We start from the raw sequence: 8,073 nt of genomic DNA, 5'->3' as shown, positions 1-8,073 counted from the left end.
TTTTTTCTCCCTCTCGTGTATAGTGTTACAACGCANGTGCACTAGCTTTGCAGAAAGCATTGGCATAATCAATCCAAGCCAATAAATAGGTTCTTTGGCTATTATGGTGTCTTGTATACGTTAGTTTATTGCTGTAGGTGGTAGGTAGTGATGATAAGAAGTGCTATAATGTGCTCGATTGTCTACAGCAGTTGAAACTGTCTTTTTTTATCCGTAGTATCTGACCATGGATATGCCTTTAGGATAGACTATCAGAGCTAATCAACATGTCCTTTGGCTATCATCGTGTCTTGCTAAGTCGTAGATGTTATGTACGATAGACTAGTAACGTCTAGGAATTACCGCAGTCGTTATAGTTAAACTCGACTGCATATACATATATATATATGTTGTGGGAAAGCAACCCAGAATAAAAAGTGGTGCTAGTCATGATAAGAAGTGCTATCATGCATCCGATGCACTTTTGTGTTTTCTGTCCTTAAAATCGTGTTTGTTATCCGTAGTATCTACCCATGGATAAAATTGAGGTTTTAGGATAGTCTATCAAAGCCAATAAATATGCCCTCTGGCTATCGTTGTATCTTTGCTAGATCGTAGAGTTAATCTACTACTGTAGCTGCTTCTATTCTGTAAGTGCTAGTCACGATACGAAATGCTATCATGCATCCGATGCACTTTTCTGTTTGTGTCGTTGAAATCATGTTTATTACCGTAGTATCTAACCACGAATAAGATTTTACGATAGTCTATCAAAGCTAATAAACATGCCCTCTGGCTATCATTGTGTCTTGCTAGATTGTAGAGTTCATCTACTCCTGTAGTTGGCTATATTTAAGGATAGTATAGCCATCGTTGTATGCAAAGTCTACCGCTGTAGGTGCAAGTCATGATAAGAAGTACTATCATGATGCACTTTTATGTCTACTGTCGTTGAAATCGTTCTTGTTATCCGTAGTATCTAACCACGAATAAGATTTTACGATAGTCAATCAAAGCTAATAAACATGCCCTCTGGCTATTCATTGTGTCTTGCTAGATTGTAGAGTTCATCTATTACTGTAGTTGACTAGTTGGCTATATTTAAGAATAGTATAGCCATCGTGGTATGCAAAGTCTACCGCTGTAGGTGCAAGTCATGATAAGAAGTGCTAACATGATACACTTTTATGTTTACTGTCGTTGAAATTGTTCTTGTTATCCGTAGTATCTAACCACGAATAAGATTTTACGATCGTCTATCAAAGCTAATAAACATGCCCTCTGGCCGTTCATTGTGTCTTGCTAGATTGTAGAGTTAATCTATGACTGTAATTGGCTTTATTTAAGGATAGTATAGCCATCGTTGTATGCAAAGTCTACCGCTGTAGGTGCTAGTCATGATAAGAAGTGCTACCATGATGCACTTTTATGTTTACTGTCGTTGAAATCGTGTTTGTTATTGGTAGTATCGAATCACGAATAGTCGATTGAAAAGTAAATCAACACAAGGTTGGCTATCATCTTGTCTTGCTCATAAGACATAGAGGGTTATTCGACTATCGCTGCCTAATATAGAGTGATCGAGTATGCCTAATGTCACCAGCAATCGACTCCACTGTGATTTATGTACATTATACACTATCATCATGACAGTGCCATTATAGACCAGCATCGACGATAGTCTATGTGTAGAGAGGAATAACAGGATGCATATCATGAATTGTAATGAGTTGATTCTCCTCCCCGCCGGTTATTTACATAAAGTCAAAATAAAATCAACCCATTATCATCAGGTGGAATTCACTTGAGTTTTCCAACCTTTTGCGCTATTGGAGAATGTACTAGCAGGCCTAGCGAATTGATTGAAACTATTGCCAATCCAACCAACTCGTACCTAGATCAATATCCATCCATTTGACGATAAGCGCCATCGCTATCTTGGATTATCACCAACAAACTTGTTAACGGTAAGCGTCCCGTTAATTGATATAAACTGCAATCATGTTGGTTGTTATTAGGGCGATGTTGACATCAGCGCCCTATGACCATCAGCAAAATGATGCCCATTCTGCATTCTACTCTTAGCTGGAGTGAGCAATCTAGGCATAAAGTATAGGACAAATGATAAACACTGGTTGCCAACGAGGAGCACGATAATGTACGAAAGTAGATGATAGAGCAACATCATCATTGAATAGCTTTAGGGGGCCCCATATGCTTATGACGATTAGAAATGGACTATCTCTGTGTGCATCCTTCAACCGTACGATAGAATAAATCCGTGATGGATAACTCGTCCTTGTAATGTAAAGAAAGAAAATACGTTGCACATCAAGTCAAGATTGATGCAGTTCTAGGTCTGTTCAATAATTCATGGATAAATCAGACTTGGAACGATTTGATCGTGGTAGGGTAGAAGTATACGCGCATTCAAGGACGACGTAGTCTTTGCTAGGACTTGATGATGGCAATAATGAATCGATTGGAGGAGTGATTAAAATTAGCAATGAATGGATGATGAATGCACTTTATTTCGATCTTGTCAGAGAGCTGTTGCTCGAAAGTGCTTTTTGGATGATTTCTTATGGCATGGCTTGATTGAGATAGAATGATACAATATCAAACGTCGGATTTAGTTTTTCACTATTTCTTTCTATCTGCACTTTCTTTCGATCTTGTCAAAGAGCTGTTGCTTGAAAGTGCTTTTTGGATGATTTGTTATGGCATGGCTTGATTGAGATAGAATGATACAATATCAAACGTCGGATTTAGTTTTTCACTATTTCTTTCTATCTGCTCTATCTGCACTTTATTTCGGTCTTGTCAAAAGAGCTGTTGCTTGAAAGTGCTTTTTGGATGATTTCTTATGGAATGGCTTGATTGAGATAGAATGATACAATATCAAACGTCGGATTCAACTTTTCACGATTTCTTGCTATCTTGTCAAAGAGCTGTTGCTCGAAAGTGCTTTTTGGATGATTTGTTATGGCATGGCTTGATTGAGATAGAATGATACAATATCAAACGTCGGATTCAACTTTTCACGATTTCTTGCTATCTGCACTTTCTTTCGATCTTGTCAAAGAGCTGTTGCTTGAAAGTGCTTTTTGGATGATTTCTTATGGCATGGCTTGATTGAGATAGAATGATACAATATCAAACGTCGGATTCAACTTTTCACGATTTCTTGCTATCTGCACTTTCTTTCGATCTTGTCAAAGAGCTGTTGCTTGAAAGTGCTTTTTGGATGATTTCTTATGGCATGGCTTGATTGAGATAGAATGATACAATATCAAACGTCGGATTCAACTTTTCACGATTTCTTGCTATCTGCACTTTCTTTCGATCTTGTCAAAGAGCTGTTGCTTGAAAGTGCTTTTTGGATGATTTCTTATGGCATGGCTTGATCGAGATAGAATGATACAATATCAAACGTCGGATTTAATTTTTCACGATTTCTTTCTATCTGCTCTATCTGCACTTTATTTCGGTCTTGTCAAAAGAGCTATTGCTTGAAAGTGCTTTTTGGATGATTTGTTATGGCATGGCTTGATTGAGATAGAGTGATACAATATCAAACGTCGGATTTAGTTTTTCACAATTTCTTTCTATCCGCTCTTTTCTGAATAGTTGTCCGTATGTAGTAGACCAAGGTCTTGCTGTGAAGACTTTTTGTCCATGCTACTTAATAGTGTTGCTAGAATAACACCGGCTTTGAATTCGAGGGTTTGGAGAGATAAAATCACATCGATCAAGTTGGCATCCATCAAAGCTTGAGACTTTTTACTTGGTTCATGATACAATCACCGCCGTTACTTGTACGTTTATAATGATGATCATAAGCGCATCATTATCCTGCAAGAATGCTTTACAAGCTGTTACTGTTATCATGATCCGTCTTTCTAATACAGTCGTATTCACAAACTTTTTTAGCATGCCAGATCCAAACTCTGGCTATCCTTCTTTCGATGACTTCTTATTACGAAAGGGTACAGTAGTTTTAATGGATAAAGGTCATGGAGTACTTGCCGATTTAAAAGTAATCATGATCAAGTCCTCATCATTATAAAAGCGGCGATGATAATTGGATCGCAAAACTTCATTCGCTGCCCATGTCCTTTTTCGATTACTCTATTTCACCTCGATAGTCTATTGATTTCTTGAATGTCTTTTTTTTTTATTGATGGCCAGTTTGTCCATGTCAATGTAGGATAGCATTAGTTGTCCGTAGTCGTGGTGGTTGCTGGCATTGTAGGGCTTGACTTTATGGATGGTATCAAGGTTAATGCCGTTTGTGTTGTAACCAAATAGGATTGCAGACCCTGCAGGATTTCAATATGATTCTTTTCTAATGAGATGGAACTAGAATAGTCAGAGCGTATCTTTTAATATCTTCATATTCAATAAGAATTGATTTGCAAGTACTGTCATGGAGAGAGAGGGAGACTGATGCTCTCTAGCAGACTGTGCTGTTGTAACCTAGTAGTTTGACAGATCGTTTTCTGTTGACAACTTGTAAGAGTGCAGCTTATCCCAATATCCTGTTGTAGATTGGGTTGGGTTTTCAGTGAACATGCAACTGAAATAGAGAGAAAGCATCTCTATTTCTTCATATAGAATAAGATTTGTGGAGGAAGATGGTTTCTGCCATGATAACCTTGTGGTTACATGGGTAGTTTCCTGCTGCCAATTTGTCATTACATCTGCAGTAGGACAACAAATCAAAGTATAATTTTACGGATTGAATAGCGTTTTCAATGAAAATCCAACTGGAATAGACAGAAAGCATCTCTCTCCATTTCTTGTAGAGAAAGATGCTTTCTGCCATGATCACCTTGTCGTTTCAAGGTTAGTTTTCTGCTGCCAACTTGTCACTACATCTGCAGCAGTACAACAAATCAAAGTATGATTTTACTGATTGAATAGCGTTTTCAATGAAAATCCAACTGGAATAGACAGAAAGCATCTCTCTCCATTTGTTGTAGAGAAAGATGCTTTCTGCCATGATCACCTTGTCGTTTCAAGGGTAGTTTTCTGCTGCCAACTTGTCATTACGTTTGCAGCATACAGACTTGTAACAGGGCAACAAATCAAAGTATGATTTTACGGATTGAATAGCGTTTTCAGTGAATATCCAATGGGAATAGAGGGAAAGCTTCTCTCTCTATTTGAGTGAATATCCATCTGGAATAGAGGGAAAGTCTCTCTCTCCATTTCAAATGATGGAAATGGAATTGATTTGCAGAGGAAGAGAGAGAGAGAGAAAGTGGAATTGCCATCAGACTACTACAAGTGGACGGTCGTCCATCTGTACTGCGCATGATACCGCTGGCGCTATTGCGGTATCCATCTACTATTGTGCACACTTGAAAGGACCACTAGACCGCCAGCTAAAAGGGAAGAAGGAGCAGCCTACAGAGGAAACTATTTTGCCCCCAAATTGCTTCCATTCCACACCAAATTGCATCCATTCTACACCAATTCCACATCCATTCCTTCATCTTGTTGGTTTAAAGCCTTATGGCCATGAGCAAGACTGTATAATACAGCCAAGACAACTTGAGTTGATCGTGTAAGGCTATTTTCCACTTGATCCAACCATTGATTGGTGTTGATGTTGAACATCGTCTTCCTTTTGACCTTTTTCATTCCCTACCAAAAAGAGGCCAAGAAATAACCGATCCTCTTCCATCCATTCCTTCATCGTCTTCGTTTACAGCCTGATGGCTATGACCAAGACTGTATAATACAGCCAAGACAATTAGGGTTGATCGTGTAAGGCTATTTTCCACTTGATTGAACCATTGATTGGTGTTGACGTTGAGCGTCGTCCATTGCTGCCGGAGGATCGTCTTCCTTTTGACCTTTTCTATTCCCTATCAACTCCAGTGAATAGAGGCCTAGCAACAACCGATCGACTACTTGATTGCATTGGTGAATGATCTATAGGGGAGAAATAGCCCATTTTTTCTCATTAGGATAACTGGTTACATGGTCTTTCCTCCTTGCCGTCATTGAACAACAGCGCTTGAGTGTGTTAGGGTCGGTCTTGGCCAGTAAATTGAACAGTCTCTCTTCATTAAGCCAATGCTAATTTGGACCCCCAAATTACGCTGATTGATCCACCTGCCATTTCAAGCTAGCCAAACAAGTCGTATTCCACTTCGTTCCATCGCTTATTGGATTGATGGACCAATATCAAAAGTAATGATCATCCATTCAACCGTAATGGATTCAAACATTGCTCATAACGATAAAGGACGATCATAGCGAACAAACAACACTCTGGTAGTCCATCAATAAACTCGACAGTAGTTGACCATTGAATTCTCTCCACACTAAACAAATTGTAGAGGATAGTCAACAACCACAATCCTACCTTGATTTTCAATTTCCAACGCATGCAAACAAATACAAATTTCAGTTTTTTTTCATCCATTTGACTCAAAAAAAAGCAAATTCTTTCCCGTCTATGCATCGGCTTGTTTTTATTCCTACGCTTGGCCTTATTCCCTGCATGAATGAGGTTGTTCCTTTGATGAGATCGATCATCCATTTCTCATTTTTATGATAGTCTACTTCAACCATGCTTTAAAGTACGATCACAACCCTTCCAATTTTCAAGCCAATCTTAACTGTTGTACTATTATCGCGGCCCTATCCAACATTGACTCAATCATAATACGATCATGAATGGACAGAATTACACTGCAATCGAGTAACGTTCGAATTGCAGTTGGATATAGATTCAGAAAATGAAATTTAATAGAGGGCAATCATATTGATAAAGTACTGCTGTCAATTTTAGAGACTCTTTAAGAGACTTTAAGGGTCTCTAGTGTAAATCATCAAAGATTGTTGATCTTCCTCTGCGTTTGTTGTAGCTAACCAACAAGCACAATGAGTGAGAAAGAAGCCTTCAAAACGATCTAGTTGTAAAATCATTTCGCTTAACTACCTGCGTTTCTTGTAGCGAACCAACAATGACAATCAGTAAGACATACGCCTTCAGAACGATCAAGTTGTAAAATTACTTCCTTTTACTGTCTACATTTCCAGTCGCTAACTAACAATCACGATCAGTAAGAAGAACGCCTTCAAAACGATCAAGTCGTAAAATCATTTCGCTTTACTACCTGCGTTTCTTGTGGCGAACCAACAATGACAATCAGTAAGACATACGCCTTCAGAACGATCAAGTTGTAAAATTACTTCCTTTTACTGTCTACATTTCCAGTCACTAACTAACAATCACAATAAGTAAGAAGAATCCCTTCAAAACGATCAAGTTATAAAATTAGTTCCCCTTACTGCCGACGTTTCTTGTAGCCCACCAACAATCACAATGAATAAGAACTACACTTTAAAGTGATCAACTTCTAAGATCATTTCCCTTGACCGTCTACGTTTCTAGTAGCCAATCAACAATCACAATCAGTAAGAAGAACGCCTTTAGAACGATCAAGTTATAAAATTAGTTCCCTTTACTGCCGATGTTTCTTGTAGCCCACCAACAATCACAATAAATGAGAAATACGCCTTAAAGTGATCCACTTTCTAAAATTATTTCCCTTGACCGTCTACGTTTCTAGTAGCCAATCAACAATCACAATAAATAAGAAATACGCGTTCAAGACCATCAAGATATGAAATCCATTGCATTTCTAATATATCATGCAGCACTTTGAATAATATCGTATTCTAGAAAGACTCCATTACTCGCTATCAACTACTCTTTTGATCATCGTCTTTTGATATCGATAGTATACTATGTATTAATGACTCGATGTTCTATTTTTCAATTGGCTTAGAATCGAAGGTTACAATATGAGTGAAGAGGAAGACAAATCGACCGTCTTAACAGATGGTCAAAGTACCGATGTTGAAGACAGGAAAATTAGCGGCAAAGCTTGGGGAAGAGTTAAGGTACGGTATAAACTCAAAACCAACAATCTAACATCGAGCTAGATATCCAGACTTCAGGCATGAAGTTGTAATGACGACCGACAAAGACAAAGTACAGCTACCCTTTTAGATTGGAGCATTAATCATCATGACATTTTTTTACTCTGTTTTATTTAGAACTTTACATCT

Source organism: Trichoplax adhaerens, genomic scaffold (genome assembly GCF_000150275.1).
Source record: "Trichoplax adhaerens TRIADscaffold_15 genomic scaffold, whole genome shotgun sequence".
Lineage (NCBI taxonomy): Eukaryota > Metazoa > Placozoa > Uniplacotomia > Trichoplacea > Trichoplacidae > Trichoplax > Trichoplax adhaerens.
The sequence above is the reverse complement of the archived record's forward strand: the minus strand, read 5'-3'. Positions refer to the sequence as shown.